The sequence below is a fragment of the Lissotriton helveticus genome, chromosome 7, assembly GCF_964261635.1.
Source record: "Lissotriton helveticus chromosome 7, aLisHel1.1, whole genome shotgun sequence".
NCBI classification, from domain to species: domain Eukaryota; kingdom Metazoa; phylum Chordata; class Amphibia; order Caudata; family Salamandridae; genus Lissotriton; species Lissotriton helveticus.
Window position 1 is genome coordinate 739,606,818 of NC_136068.1, and position 16,544 is coordinate 739,623,361.

A 16,544-nucleotide genomic window follows, 5' to 3' on the forward strand; every position below is an offset into this window, starting at 1 on the left:
GTTTTGCCTGCGCTGTATGCCATATCAGAAGTGTGTGTCTCAGTGGCCCAAACTTTGACATCGCTGATTTTTTGTCGTATAGAGGAGCCAATATACCAGACAGACCTAATTGTTCCCTGTCTGCCTTGAGTGCAGGCTCCGCCTGCGGAAGATGTAACCACTGATTAATGACTTTTAACTGGGCTGCCCAATAGTAAAGACATATATTTGGTAAGGCTATACCGCCATCATACCAGCTTCGTACCATCTTGGCCTGTGCTATGCGTGCAGGCTTATGGCCCCACAACAAAACAGAGACCTGTGCTGCAATTGTTTTAAAGTATGCAGGTTGCCCTGGATAGGGCGTATTTTCTAAAATATACAAAAAACGTGGCAGAGCCATCATCTTAAATAGTGCTGCTTTGCCCAGCAAGGTCAGCGGTAACGATTCCCAATGTCGTACGTCTCGCCTGAGGCGGTCGAGTGGGGGCTGTAGATTTAGGTTATAGAATTCTGCAGAATTGGCCGTGACGGAAACCCCAAAATATTTAAATGTGTTATTTGCTGTCTGCAGCGGACAGCCGTCCAGCAGGCGTGGTGGTTGGCTATGGAGAATGTACATGGTAGATTTAGACCAATTAATAGAATAACCAGATGCCCTCCCATACACTGTGCAAACATCCAAAACGTTGGGTATTGAGCGTTGAGGGGAAGTAAGATATAACAGGATGTCATCTGCGTAGAGGGAAATTTTATCCTCCCAGTCATCCGCCCATTTAAGGCCCTTAATAGTGGGTTCCCATCTTATCCATTCCGCCAGGGGCTCCAAGACCAGGGCGAACAATAGTGGCGACAGCGGGCAGCCCTGACGTGTACCTCTGGCCAGAGGGAAGTCCACTGACATATGGCCGTTAGCTGTAACATGTGCCATGGGTTTCGCGTACAATCGTCGGACCCAGGCGCAGAATCTTGGACCAAAACCCAAGTGATGCAGTACTGCAAAGAGGAACGGTCAATGAACCGTGTCAAATGCCATATGGGTGTCTAACGAAAGTACCACCGCTGGCTCCTGCAGGAAATCTGCACGTGCCAGTACCCCATGCAGTTGCTGTAAGTTAAGTGCTGTGTTCCTGCTGGGCATGAAACCTGATTGATCTCTGTGTATAAGTTTGGATAAGTGTGGTGTGAGTCGTAGTGCTAACACTTTGGCGAGTATTTTGGTCTCAGCGTTCATGAGTGAGATAGGCCGATATGATGAGCACTGATCCGCCGGCTTCCCTGGTTTCAGAATAGCAACTACTGTAGCCGTACATTGATCCGGGGGGAGCTCTCCCATCTCTAGGCTCTCATTAAACATATTTAACAGGTGTGGTACCAATGAGTCCGACATTTTTTTATACAGTTCGATCGGTATGCTGTTGAGGCCTACCGCTTTGCCTGATTGTAATGCCTTAATAGCTAGTGTCACTTCGCCCGCCGTGAGGTCATCTTCTAATATTTGCGATTCTTCCGGGGTCAACTGGGGCATTTTGAGATCCTTTATATAGGACAAGGCCTCCTCTTCTGAGATCGCAGAGTCTGAGGAGTATATATGCCTGAAGGGATCACTGAAATAATATCGAGTGACAAAATATCGACCTTCAAGAATATCGTTGACAAAATATAGACTGTCAAAATATCGACTTTCTATGTACAAACAGGTAAGTACAAAAATATTGAGTTTTAAATATCGTTTACAAAAATATAGTTGTAAAAAATATCGACTTTAATAAAAACAATGTTTAATTACATTAATATAAATAATTAATTACTAAAATATACTTAACAATACTTAAAATAACTTTTAATAATTAAATAATTAATGAAAGTAAAAAAATAATATTTTTTAGTCATATTTCTTAAAACATATATATATAGAGTAACAAAATTTAATTAAATAATAGCCAATATTATTAACGTACAAATACAAAAGAGTAAAAATTACTATTCCCACTCCAGTGGGTGCAACAGTAGGGAAAGCGTTGGATAGCGTAGGGGTTAAAATTACTATTCCCACTCCAAAGAGTGCAACAGTGGATATATGACGTTACAACGCAACTTTTACAACGCACTACCATTACAACGAAATTTTTACAACGCAAAAACTATTACAACGCATGTTTTTACAACGCATGTTTTTACAACACAGATACCTTTACAACGCATACCATTACAACGTAAGTATTGGTAAGTATATAATACATTTTTTTAATTTACATTATTTAAAATTAATTTAATATAATTTAATTTAATTTAATTTCATTAAATTAATTTAATGTAAATTTAATTTTACTTTATTTTTACACTGTACCCCTGTACCCCAAAAACCCCAAACTGACCCTGAACCCTAAAAATAACCCTTTACCCAAAAACCCAAAACTGACCCTGAACCCTAAAAATACCCCTTTACCCAAAAACTAAAAACTGACCCTGAACCCTAAAAATACCCCTTTACCCAAAAAACAAAAACTGACCCTGAACCCTAAAAATACCCCCTTACCCAAAAACTAAAAACTGACCCTGAACCCTAAAAATACCTCTTTACCCAAAAACTAAAAACTGACCCGGAGCCCTAAAAATACACCTTTACCCAAAAACTAAAAACTGACCCTGAACCCTAAAAATACCCCTTTACCCAAAAACTAAAAACTGACCCTGAACCCTAAAAATACCCCTTTACCCAAAAACCAAAAACTGACCCTGAACCCTAAAAATACCCCTTTACCCAAAAACTAAAAACTGACCCTGAACCCTAAAAATATCCCTTTACCCAAAAATTACAAAAATGTACATTAAAAAAATTATTATATACTTACCAATACTTACGTTGTAATGGTATGCGTTGTAAAGGTATCTGCGTTGTAAAAACATGCGTTGTAAAAACATGCGTTGTTATAGTTTTTGCGTCGTAAAAGTTTTGTTGTAATGGTGGTGCGTTGTAAAAGTTGCGTTGTAAAGGATGTTTCCCGCAACAGTAGGGAAAGCGTTGGATAGCGTAAGGGTTAAAATTACTATTCCCACTCCAAAGGGTGCAACAGTAGGGAAAGCGTAGGATAGCGTAGGGGTTAAAATTACTATTCCCACTCCAGTGGGTGCAACAGTAGGGAAAGCGTTGGATAGCGTAAGGGTTAAAATTACTATTCCCACTCCAGTGGGTGCTACATTAGAGAAAGTAAATACTTCATATATTAATAAATAAATTACAAAATAATATCAATATAAATTTATTTAAAAATGATTAACTATTTAATATAACATAATAATTAATATATTAAAATTACTAATTAACTATAAATATTTCAATTAGTTACCTATTCATACTAATTTATAACTAATTACCAATTATTTATTTGATAATAAAAAATTAATTTACAATTATTTTATATTAAATACAATTAAATAAATGTTATTATTTCATTAATTATTATTCAATTACTTCCCACTCTATTCCCCTATAAACCCACAACCCGCTACAGGAAATAAATAATTTAATTTAACATAATTAGCAATTAATCAATTAAATTAAATTAATTACCAATTAAATTTTAATAAATTAACAAATATTTTTTAATTAACAATTAATTAAATATTACTACCAATTATTAAATTTACATATTTAATTAATTATAATTAAATTACTTCCCACCCTATTCCCCTATAAACCCACAACCCGCTACAGGAAATAAATTATTTAAATTTACATAATTAGCAATTAATCAATTAAATTAAATTAATTACCAATTAAATTTTAAATAATTAACAAATATTATTTAATTACCAATTAATTAAATATTACTACCAATTAATACATTTACATATTTAATTAATTATAATTAAATTACTTCCCACCCTATTCCCCTATAAACCCACAACCCGCTACAGAATAAAATTACACAATAATTAAACAAAATCATTAATTAAAAATAATTATAACATAAAATGACACTTTTCACACATATTATAACATGAAAAAACACTATAAATAATTAAATATTATTTAAAAAACGATATTTTTTACTATCTAGATTATATACTTGGATATTTTCACTTTCTATATTATTTACAGTCGATATTACTTCACTTATCTTAAAAACGATATTTTGGCTGTCTATATTCTGTCCTGTCGATATTTTGTCCAAACGATATTTCAAACTCGATATTCTGTCCAAACGATATTTTGGAGTCGATATTATGTGCACCGCCTGAAGTGCTGCGCTAGCATATTTACTATTGTGTTTGGATCTGTAGTGGGTAGCCCTCCCTGCGTTGTAAGCTGTCTTATCCATCTATCACACTTCTCCCATTTGTCCAGCCATGCCAGAAGTTTGTGCGTGTCAATTGCTGCCTGGCCACTTCCGTCAGGTATGTCTTATGTTCCCGCTGCGCAATTTGTAAGCTGCGCGCCGCTGCAGGGGTTGGGTCAGTGGTATGTCGTGCCTCTGCAGTAACCACTTCTGCTTCTAAAGCCTGTAGTTCCACTTGTCCCTCCCGTTTATAGCGTACAATGGAAGCTATCGCCTGGCCCCTAAGAACTGATTTATAGGCCTCCCACAAGGTGACAGAGGAAGATATGGAGCCGATGTTATCCTGAAAATAGTGTTTTGTTGCCTTACGTAATTCCTTCCTAATTTTGGGATGATGGAGATAGGCAGGGCATATGGGATAAATCCGACGCCTCATGTGTTGGTGTAGTCTGTAACTAAGCATTAGTGGGGAGTGGTCAGAGATGCCCCATGGCTTAATTTCTATACTGCTGAGATTGCAAAGGCCACTCACAGATCCCAGGGTATAGTCGATTCTGGAGAGACTATTATGAACACTAAAGTGGTAGGTAAACTGACTGTCACTAGGGTGATATTTCCTCCAAAGGTCCACTAAGCCCATAGCCACAAGAAAGCGACCTAATCGTGAAGCACCTGTTGGAGCCGCACGCGCAGGGATTCTATCCAGGGAGTCGTCAACCACCAAGTTAAAATCTCCCCCAACTATTAACTCACCCTCCGGCAGCCCCAGGAGGAATGCACTCACATCCGAAAGGGCTATCGCCTGCAGTGCTGGAGGCATATACACAGAGACAATATTTACAGTTTTACCCTCCCACTGTGCATGTATAGCGGCAAATCTACCTGCCCCATCAGATTTGACATCTTTAAAATTAAAGGGAACTGTTTCTTTATCAGGATACCGACCCCTCTAGAGCCGGAGGTGAACTCGGAGTGGATTGCCATTTTATAACCCCATCTATCCAGGGCTTTGGTAGCTGTGCCTACGAGGGCTGTCTCCTGCAGTAACGCCACTGCTGCGCCTTCTCTTTTAATGCTCTGCAAAACCAGGCCCGCTTGATTTTGTCGCCCAGGCCACAGACATTCCACGTGAATAAGGACTAGAACGGGGTCAACGTATTTGATCCCACCTGCGAGGTAGGCAGCGAGTTATCCCCCATCGTCGTATTGAAGGAATCTACAACTGTAAGTGACCTGTCCCATGGTACCGCTCATGCACGTTCCTATGAGTAATGACACCGCGCAACAATATCCACATCTGTGCATCACAGAATCAGCAAACAATAAACAAATTAACATTTCCCCCCCAACAACCCCACTCCCTGCCTCCCTGCCTTGCGGACGTAGAACTGCCCACCACCCCAACTCAGCAGAGTGCTCACTAACCCCACCCTGGAACTTCGGTTGCATGTATGTACAGGGGTGGGAAAGTCCAAGGAAGACCCAACATCCCCCCCCAGTTTGTAAGTCCCGAGCCATTGTTCAATCTCTTGTCATTAACGAAAGGAAGTGAGTTCAAACAGGTGATCAAATACAATTGCCATAGACAGTATAAAAGAAAGTGAGGTACTTCCCCTGTGTTCGAAGTGTTCAGTCCCCAGAGTCCTTATTGGTATTCGTGTCTTCCCCTTCTGTCTGTTCGATGTCTTCAGAGTCGCCGTCTTTGCCCAGTTGTCTCCGCCTCCTTCTCGGTCTTTCTGACCTTTCCACTGGACGCCACCCCTCAAGCCAGTCATGCGCTTCTTCTGGCGTATAAAAAAACAGGTTTTCTTGTCTGCCTCCACTCTGAGGCGCGCCAGGAAGAGCATGGAGTACGGTAATTATCGGGACCTCAGGGCTTTCTTAACCTCAAAGAAGCTCTTACGACGTGCCGCGACCGCCGCTGTATAATCTGGGAAGAAAGAAATCTCAGAGTTTTGTATCCGTATCGGTGGGGCCACTCGCGCCGTTTGCAGAATAGCGTCTCTATCCCGAAAGTAAAAAATGCGTGCCAACACTGGTCGCGGGGGAGCTCCTGGTATCCTGTGAGCCCGCTCCACCGAAAAAAAGGTTGAGAGGCCCTTAGGTTGCAGGGTATTCTTTATGAGATCTTCAACATAGAGGTCCATGGCAGGTCCCCCTTCGGATTCCGGAAGCTCTGTTATTCGAACGTTGTTCCGTCTGGAGCGCCCTGCCTGTTCATCTAGCTTTACCACCATTTGTCTGTTGTCTTCTTCCAGTTGCGTCACCTTCTTTACCAGGAGTGAAGTGTCTTTCGTAAGAGTCGCCGTCACTTGTTCCACTTCAGTCACCCTTGTCGCCATTTTCTGAAAATCCGCACGTAAGAATGTGACGTCCGTAGAAATCGTGCCCACTGTAGTCTGTACCTGGTGGAGTGCCGCCATCACATCATCCAGTGTTACTTTGGAGCCACATTCTTCCTCCGCACCCTTGGCGTCAGCCCCCTTCTTGTCCGGCAACGGGGGAAAGTCTTTAGTATACGCAAACTTGTCAAGTTTGCCTTGCTGGGGCGGGCAGGTCCCTCTGCCACTCATTGTGGGGGGATTAGCTTCTTTAGGGATGTGCGTCACTGACTCTAGCACCTTGCGTGCCGCCAGTGTTCCAGCCACCCGGTATTATTGTATGGCAGTCTGACCTTTTATACACGTGCAGGGGTGCCTTTTGCGGCTGCTCACCCCCGGCCTCCAGGAGTGGGCAACGCGACCAACGCCCTGCAACCGGGGTTCTCCGGTTCTATCGTTAGGGCACCTGGGGCAAGAGTCCTTCACTCACTGCCAGGCCTGCTGCCCGGCGCTAACGTGTTATCCAGTATGCCCCGGGCTCACTTTATAGGGCAGTTCGTCAGTGGCCTCTCGTAGCGGGCACGTCACATCAGGCCTTCTCAATCTGCCCAGTCAGTAACGTCCACGAGGGAGCCCCTCTTATGCTTCTATCGGGCCTCTGTTGCCGCTAATCACGCTGCCCCCAGACGTCCACCGGAGGGACCGGCGCAGGTTGAACAGGCCTCCAGGAGGGCGCAGACTGACCCGCACAAGGCGTCGCCTCCAGTCCCTGCACAGCGTTCCGGATCCTCGAAAGCGGTCCTTCCCGCCGCGCTGCACCCTCGGTAACTGAAGAGGAGTGGGGGGAGGGAGCGATTCAGCCCTCACCCCGGCAGAGCGCTCGCCGCCGGTCCTCTCCCAGCTCGATAGCCGGTGCGCCTCAAGACGCTCTCACCTCAGGGGGGGGGGGGCACCACCGCAGCAGTCACGCGCTCTGCCGGGCGCTCGCCAAGGACGCTGGGGCGTTACCAAAATCCAGTCCGCAGCCTGAGAGTGTCGCACAGACCACAGCTGTTGATCCGTCGGCACTCTGTGGTCCAGCGTCGGAAACGCCACGAAGCGGGATCGGTCGAGTCCTCTTCACCTCCGCTTTGACGGCAGCAGCTCTGGGACAAGTGTTGAAGCGGATTAATGCCAGGATTTACAAAGGGAGTCGGTCTCACCCTCGGAGCCTCACAATGTTGCGGCCATCTTAGCTGGCTGCAAGCCACGCCCCCCCTGCTGTCGTTTTTTTTAACTACTTATGGTGCTAGAGTCTTTGAAATAATTTTGGACTTTAATTTTTGGAGTAATGAAGATGATTGAATGCAGAGATTTTGTTTTTGAAAGGAGGCATTGAGGAGAATAGAGAGGCAGATCGAGACTTGTGCAACTCTGTTATTTCCTTATAACAGAACTTGGTAATATGATTTCTACATTTCATTTCTTTTTACCCTCTACTAAATAAAATGCTTAATTCTTGCTTGTTTAAATAAACTGAAGTTCCGTTTTCATAAATGAAGTAGATAAAATTAGTATAAAATTTAAACTCAAGTCTGTTTATTTTATTTCAAATAAATGTCATGACAGTATACATTTGCTAAAGTTACAGGATTACTATGATTTAGCTGGTCTTAATCTCCATCAACTAACTTCTACTAGATGATCTATTGACCAAAATAGTGGAGTACCTTGATGTTAAGTTTTCCAGGTAATTTTGTATAAATTGAGTAATATAAATAATGTATATAAAATGTATAAAGCATAAAATCCTAGGTTCCCAGCTAACCAGCAGCTCGCCTTTTTGTCATTAATTTGGGTGTAGAAGTGTGTGTGTGTGTGAGACTCGCGGTGTTATGGGCCCCACCGATGAGTAAGAAATAATTTCACCTGAGTTAAGTGAATTAGATAGGTTGCTGGAGAGCGGCGCTGGATCTGTGCTCATAGGGGACAGTGTGTATATGAGGGCACGTGGCTTCAATGTGAGTCCATGTAACCATTACTGGTGTCTCTCATTTGCATTATGTGACATATGCCCCCCTTACGCCAACTTTTTGCTTACTTTGTACTGTGCTGCAAAAACCATTTATTTTTTAATTTCTATAAATCGTTAACACTGGAAGTTCGAGTCTAAAAAGCCTGGGGACCCCTTTATGTTGTGAGTGAACAGCAGCAGGTGCTTTTAGTCGGGTATTGTGAGATGCCAGTCAGATTTCACCAGTAGTATTTACATACACACAGAAAAAAACACACACATTCTCAAAAATATTGGTTATTTTACCAGATATTGTGTTTTCTCTCTTAGGGCTCCTGCTAATTCGCATTCCTCTCCCTTTCCACCAACCCGTAGGCCCCTATCATGCACTCTGCTTGTCCTATAATATATTGAAACATTATATGCCAACCTGATTGTCGGAAAATCTGACGCTCACACCCTCCCTCCCAATCTTACTGACCAAGCTTCGCCCCTGAGCTGCGTGTTATGATTAGAGGTCACTCATACGCTGGTACTAGAACATACAGTACAAGCGGGCTTTGCCTGTTTAAAGAAGTGTTTCGGCGCTCAATGATTGAGTCTGTCTGTGACTCTACATTCCTTTCTGCCAGTTAATAGGGATGCTGTAGTAGTAAATGCGATTTCTTTAATTTCTAGAATTCTTTGTCAAAACTGAAGACCTAGTCCAACAAGCATTTGCAATGCAATAGGTCTCGCATTTGCATGAGTTTAAGCTATTGGCATTGTAAATGACAATGCATTTTATTTATGTTTTTAAAAAACACATAAATAAAAGGCACAGTCATTAACAATGACAGACCTATTGTATTGCAAATGCTTGTAAAAGCATCCCATACTGCGACTTCACTTTAATGGCGGCCGCGCCCCTTTTTCAAGAGGAGCCGCGTCGAAAAAAAGGTGCTTGCCCGCCATTAAAGTGAAAGTGTGGTATGGTGTGTGCGTTTACCAAAAAAAACCATATATTTGTTAAGTTGACAAACACATTTTTGTTTGTAGAAGCACCCCATGGTGCACTTTCACTTTAATGGTGGAAACACCTGTTTCTTTAGACGCGGCTCGTCAAAAGAAAGATGAGCGGCTGCCATTAAAGTGACAGCACGTTATGGGGCGATTTTACAAAACAAAAAGCATTTGTTTGTCAAGTTGGCCCTATTGGTAATAAAAATGTAAAAGCAGGCGCCGTGCTGAAATCATAGCGCGGCGCCCGGGGGCAAAGTGGGCACTCTTTCAGGAAAGCACTTTGTGACTGCAATAGAGGAATATCATTAAAGAAAATAGTGCTCACAGACTCTAGCTAAAACAGACTGTATAACAACACAAGTAAAAAGTCCAGTCCTTATAGGAGGGTACAAATGCAGACAAGGCGGTACTAAGGAGGGACTACTAAGCCTATTCATGAATCAAAAGCAACCATTTAGCAACGACATGAACAGGAGCCAATTTAAGAGATGGGCAGAAAATGGGTCGAGCGTCAAGTTCATACCTGAATACAGCATGCCTGACAGAGCAGCGCATTCGCTGCCCAGGCCCGAGCTAAAAAACATTGGAGCACACTTCTTTTTTGGCAAACAGACTTGCTGTTGTATGTGATCAGGCCACCCAAGACGATGCAGGTGACATGGGACAATCTGTGACAGACGCGGCCGGTAGTGGGAGTACTGGCCGGGCGGTGACGTGGGGAGGGGGAGGGGCAGGGTGGGGGGTAGTAATGTATGGATTACGGACTTTAACAGGTAAGTAAACATAAAAATAAATAAAATGAATTTCGTTGTGCGCACTGCATCGCATTTGGTGATGCAGTGCAAGCAACGAAATTCGTGCCAGTCTCCAAAAATGAAAATAAGTGCCAGTGATGGAGCGAGATAGAAAACAAAATTTTGTTTAAACTCGCAAAGTCACATTTCCATAACATGAATAAAATTATTAATGATTTGTGATATGTCGTGCTAATACAACCTAGATTAAGCTTTACACGTGGGGGGACTAACATGTGTGCTCATAAACGTGCATAAATGTTGCATCTTTTTGTTCGTGCAAAATAATAAAATAATTTATTGTTTTCGTTTTTGTCATTACTAATTGCTGCATACTTAAAATAAGCATGTGCTTGTTTTGCTTTTCCTTGTCTGTGTGATGTCATTTCTACTATTCTAGGTGCATATGGGTCTCATTGAAAAACGGAGACTGGTAAATATAAACGCTGCTTTATTTGTTTGCAATGGCTAGGTAACATTTTGATTAATCGGGTGGGTTGATTATTTAGTAAACCATGGGGTGGATACAGAATATACTTTATTTCTTACATTAATACTTTTCTTGTGTTTGTTTTATACTAGAAATCATAAGTTGCCTGCTTTTGAGGCCTAACTATTTGAGCCGCACAAAAAGAGCTAATCCATATTTCTGCAGAAAGTCACGAGACGCCCATTCTGAATTAAAACGTTTATTGAAGCTGCATTCACAAAGCAAAAACTGATGAGCTGACATCATTCTGTCGGACATGGCCAAGGTCGAAAGTGAACTTTTTGTCAGTCCTTAACTTGGCATCCGCGGAAGTTGCTCTGAAAAGCTATGGAAGCTGCGAGGATGATCTGTTACAAAGTTGCAATAGCAGGAAGCCTCTGGCTTCACGTGGAAGAGACAATGGTCTTTGTAAGACATGATTTTGTGGAACTTTTTAAGAATCGGGTGACATGTCACTTGTCACTCTCAGCCAATGGGACGTCGAGTATTTCTGAAAACTTTCCTTTGCTAGTTTAGTTAGCGTAGAAAGGTATAAAAAGTCATGCCCTTAGGGTTGGGCTGGCTGCTGCTTTCTGACTTTCCGATGAGGGTGATGTGCTGCTGGACTTTGCGTGGAGCACGTAAGAATCCTCAAAGAACTTTACTTTAATTTCTGTCTATTTAGCTCAGTTAGGGAAATAGGTTTTAGAAATGCTAAACTTTATATAATTCTTTGAAGTTAATTCAATTGCTTAAATTGTATTTTTCTTATTTCTTACCATCATGCTTGCTTTATTGCAAATAAATTTCATTTATAAAACTTACAACTTATATACCATAATTTAGAAAATAAAATCTTACTTTTGATAAACAAGCTGGTCTTGGTTATTTTGAAGTATAGGTTACCTTTAAGCTAGATCATGTCGCCTATGGTGGTCGTTTAAATGGTTGGGTTTTATTCTAATGACAATATTCTTTCTGCAAATGTATAAAATGTTTATAGTTTGTAAATAATGTGTATATAGATTTATTTGACCACCTGATTCAGTAGGCCCAAAATATATCAGGTTCATAAATGGGTCCATGTATAGTTTAGAATTTTGTTTATAGGTTATGAAATTGGGTAGCGTAGTTTATGATATATTTTCTATAGCCCGCTGGATCAATTATCTGGTAGCAGAGGATGGTTGCTAAGGGGTAACCAAGGTAACATGTTGGTTGCTAAGGATTACGTCATGGTATGCAAATAGGATTAATGTTTTAACACTTGTTAAGTTCGTTTTTCGTGCCTATCTGTAAGCTATACCGGTATAGATTGTGTGGCGAGAAATTAGTCACGCAAGCCATCTGTTCGTTTGTAGTGATATCGCCGAGTATCACAAGAGGTATCGCCGTGTACCATAGTGTTGTCGCCGAGCAGCACAGTTTTAGGGCTAGGTCTGAATCTTGTATAGTGAGGATTTTCTAAGAAATCAAAGCAGCATGAGAATAGGGACAAAGCGCCTTCCATAAAACTCACTGTGATGAGAGTATTAGTTATATCCGAGCTTGAGTGAAGGGTAAAATTTAACGTCGGTGCATGATTATCTATAAACAGGTTAGAGTCCTGTACGGGTACATGTTTCATATCTATAAACAGGTGAGAGCCCTGTACGGATAACGTCGTTATTTTGCTAACGGTGCATGATATCTATAAACAGGTGAGAGTCCTGTACGGATTTCGTGTGTGTTTGAAATTAGGGAATTTTCCGTGTAAAAGTGCGAGTTTGAATTGTATTTTATGTTCAAGTGGAACTCTTAGAACTTTCACTTCGCGGTGGGTTCAGAGCAAAGCGAGTTCATAATTATACGTGTTAGAAGGGTGGGGTAAGGTTACTCTACTGACAATTGAAAATTATCCTTAGTGTGAATAGCGCCGTCTATTCCGAAGTGTGGATACTTGAATGTATGTAAACTATCCTAATTAGTGAAACGAACAGATGTTGTCTTTATAAGTCATTGTTAAGAATTAATTTACACTGAAAAGTGTTCTTAAAATGGCGCTGTGAAAAGATTTTGTGAAGGAGGGGTAAGCGCCAGGAGTGAGAAGCGAGAAGCCGCAGCTGCTGTGTACGTCACAGAGCCGCGCTGGGATTGGGTGACCTACGTCACAAGCTGTATTCTGATTGGCTCCTGAGTCTCTGACGGCCAGTAAGCTGATTGGTAGTTCAGAAAAACTCTAAATTTATTGGTCGAGCTGAAAAGTGACTCAGCTCAACCGCCATTGGCTTGTTGGTGTGTTTCGCGCACGGATTGGTTGTTTTGCGGAACATCCCGGAAATATTTTACGAACGATTTTGTGAATTAAATTTAACTTTTAAAAATGAGTTATCATTTTAAACATGTTGAGAAAAAGACAACATTATTTCAGAAATTTAAGAATTTATTTTCACCTGACAAGAAAATCGAAACGCGAGGTGGTAAACTACTTCATAAGTATAAAACACCTGCAGCATACATGGAAGGTGAATACGGATATCATACTGTCTTATGGTTCGACAGTTGGAAACGTTATACTAAAAACGATGGTGTTTTGGCTTGGCCTGATGATGGTTCATTTAATGTAAGAGTTTTAAGAAACTTACGAGAGAAAATGAATGCTCTTGTTCCAAAACCGAGACCAACTCAATTTGAAGCTTTAGTTGAGTGGGAAGATGAGATGTATCAGTTACAAAGAGAAGCTAGTGGAATTAAAAGACCTTCTAAAAATCCATCATGGAAAAGAGAAACTCATGAAGATAGATTACGAATGTGGAGACAGGGAAACATGAGTGAAGGATTGTATTTAATTCATGAAATGGTAATGGGTTCTCCTACAGGGAAATCTATGGAAAGTGAATCTGAGGATGCAATTATGGAAGAAATATATACAACTGCTAGAAATAAACAGCCGAATCAGCCTTTGAGACCTCCTAGATCATGGTCTACTCCGGTGGTTTCTACTGAAACTTCACCGAGTGCACCTCCAATTAGTGAAGCTCCTAAACTTTATCCAAATAATTGTGAAATCACTGAAACTCCTAGAAGACCAGAATTTGAGAATGCTCGAAATGAGGGTAGACATTTTTCAATGACTCCAAGAGCAAGGGAACCTCCAAAAGATTATACAAGAGAGACAAGAAATGTTGAGGATGATGATTATAATGAATACTTAAGGTCTAAAGAAGAATTAATCAAAAGAATGACAAAAGGCATGGAAGCTGTTACAGTTCCAGTAACAATAGGTCCTGTTCAGCCTGTATTTGATCAAAGAAATACAAACAAAACTGGATTAACTATTCCTTTAAATACAGAAATTCAAAAGCCTGCTGAAAAATTTTATTCAGACTTGACAGAATTAAACACTTCTAGATCGAGAATGCCTGATTTAACTTTTAATGAGGATTTATCTCCAAAAACACCAATGGGTGCTATGTCAGATGTAGGAAGTCCTGAAGTCAGGGTAACTACACCAAAGCTTGATGTGGCCAAATTAAAAGCAAATATAGAAGAATTAATAATTGGAACAATTGGCCCAGATAGTTTAAATTACTATCGGGATGATGAACTATTATTCAATTGCAAAAGTATTCAATGGAAAACGAAAAATAAATATGATCAATTAGAGGATCTAGCTGCAGAACTTGAAATCGATGTGAGTAAACAAAAGAATTTTGCAAAACATTACAGATTAGATTTCTCAGAAAGCGACATTGAGAGTTTGAACTCAATGGGAAGAATAGTTCACATTAAAGATTTAATTGTCTATATCAAAAAGCTAGGAGAACTGAACAAATGGAGAGTGAAATGGACTAAAAGGAAGGAAGATGAAAGATTAGAAAGAATGTCAAAACAATTTCCAATGAGAGAAGTAGCAGGTGGAGGATATGTTCATGTCCCATGGTCGAGACAGGACATTCTGTTATTCACAAATGACTTTCCAAAATTAAGAGAGAAACCTGTTGAGTGGTACAGGCAAGTCGATAGATTTATCAAAGTGTCAAAAGTTCTGTGGATTGATTTGGATGGATTTTTTGACATTGTTGTTCCATCTGATCTTTGGACAGAATGTAAAATATCTATTAGTTGGCCAAAAACAGAACCTGAGCGAATTAAAGAAACAGGTGCCCCAAATCCACTCGTAATGGATTTTTATGAGAAAGTAATTGTTTGGATGAAAAACAAAATTCCACCCAAAGAAGTTGATTGGGTTAAAATAGAAAGAACAGAGCAGGAAACAAAAGAATCAGTTCATTCTTTTTATGAAAGACTACTGTTAATCTTTAAACAATACAGTGGTTATGAAAAATTAGATGAGAAAGACATGAGTCATTTTATCTATAGATTTGTTTATGGACTAAAACCTGAAATTGGAGAAATGATCAGAACTAGTATTGTCGGATGGCAAGCACTATCTATAGATGATATTCTGAGAAAAGCAAAATATTGTAGCGATGAATTAGAAGTAAAACAGAAGAAGCTGAAGGAGAAAGCCATGTGGGCTCAGGTAAAGGTGGCTGAGCAACAGATTGCCAGCATGGGAAATAAGAACACTAATTTTGTTCAAACTGGAAATACGAACCAGATACAAGGAAAGTTTAAAGGTAATAATTTCCAAAAGAAATTTAGCCCAAAGATAGAAGAGCTGAAACAAAGATTACCTTGTTTTAATTGTGGCGAAATTGGACATTGGAGGGACGAGTGTCCTCATCCTCCTAGAAACTTAAAGAATCCCTTATTGAATCCACAGATGCAGAATGGTGTTAACGTGCAGCAACAGCTACAGATGCAACAGGGGTTAAATGAATTTAATATTCAGCGACAATTACAACAACAGCAACAACAACAGGTGAATAATCGTCAGGACCAGTTGCCACAACCACCTTTTCCGAATTGTGGGGGAGTTCAAAAATATAATCCAAACGTGGGATTTCAGGGATGTGAACAGGTAATAAAACCACAAAAACAGCAAAAACAGCAAAGGGTTCAAATGCAAAATGCTTCACAACAATTTTTATTAACAGAAAGCCAAGACAGTGATTCTGATGATTATTGCTGACGGTGCCCGAGAGAGGAGGAAGAGTGTGTTGTTGGAGCCACTCTTGAGGTTGACCAGTCTGGTCCTTATGTAAACGGGAAAGTTAATGATGTAGACATCACTTTTCTAGTGGACACTGGTGCTACCCGTTCTACTGTTAGATCAGTGGAAATTGAAAACCTACCTCTCTCTGGGGATACCATCCAAGTTGTCGGAGTAAGTAATCAGCAAATTAAAACAGACTTAACTGATCCAGTACCAGTTGAAATTGGAAATTACAGAGACAAACACAGATTTGTGGTTTGTAATAGTAGTCCAGTAAATCTATTAGGTAGGGACATCCTATGTAAAATGAATTGCAGAATATATTGTTCTCCTGAAGGAGTTGAATTACAAACAATGGAAGAAGATGGTTTGTACAGAATGACAATGATGATGATGGAAGCAGAAGAAACAAAATTGTTTCCTGCATTTGAAGAAAAAGATTTACCTGAAGAGCTAAAAGAAACAGTGAAATCTGAAATATGGGATTTTACTGGGAATGAGATGGGTCTGATGAAAAATGTAGATCCTGTTAAAATTGCATTGAAGCAGGGAATAGAATTTCCAAACACTCCACAATATAAAATGAAAACAGAGACAATTGA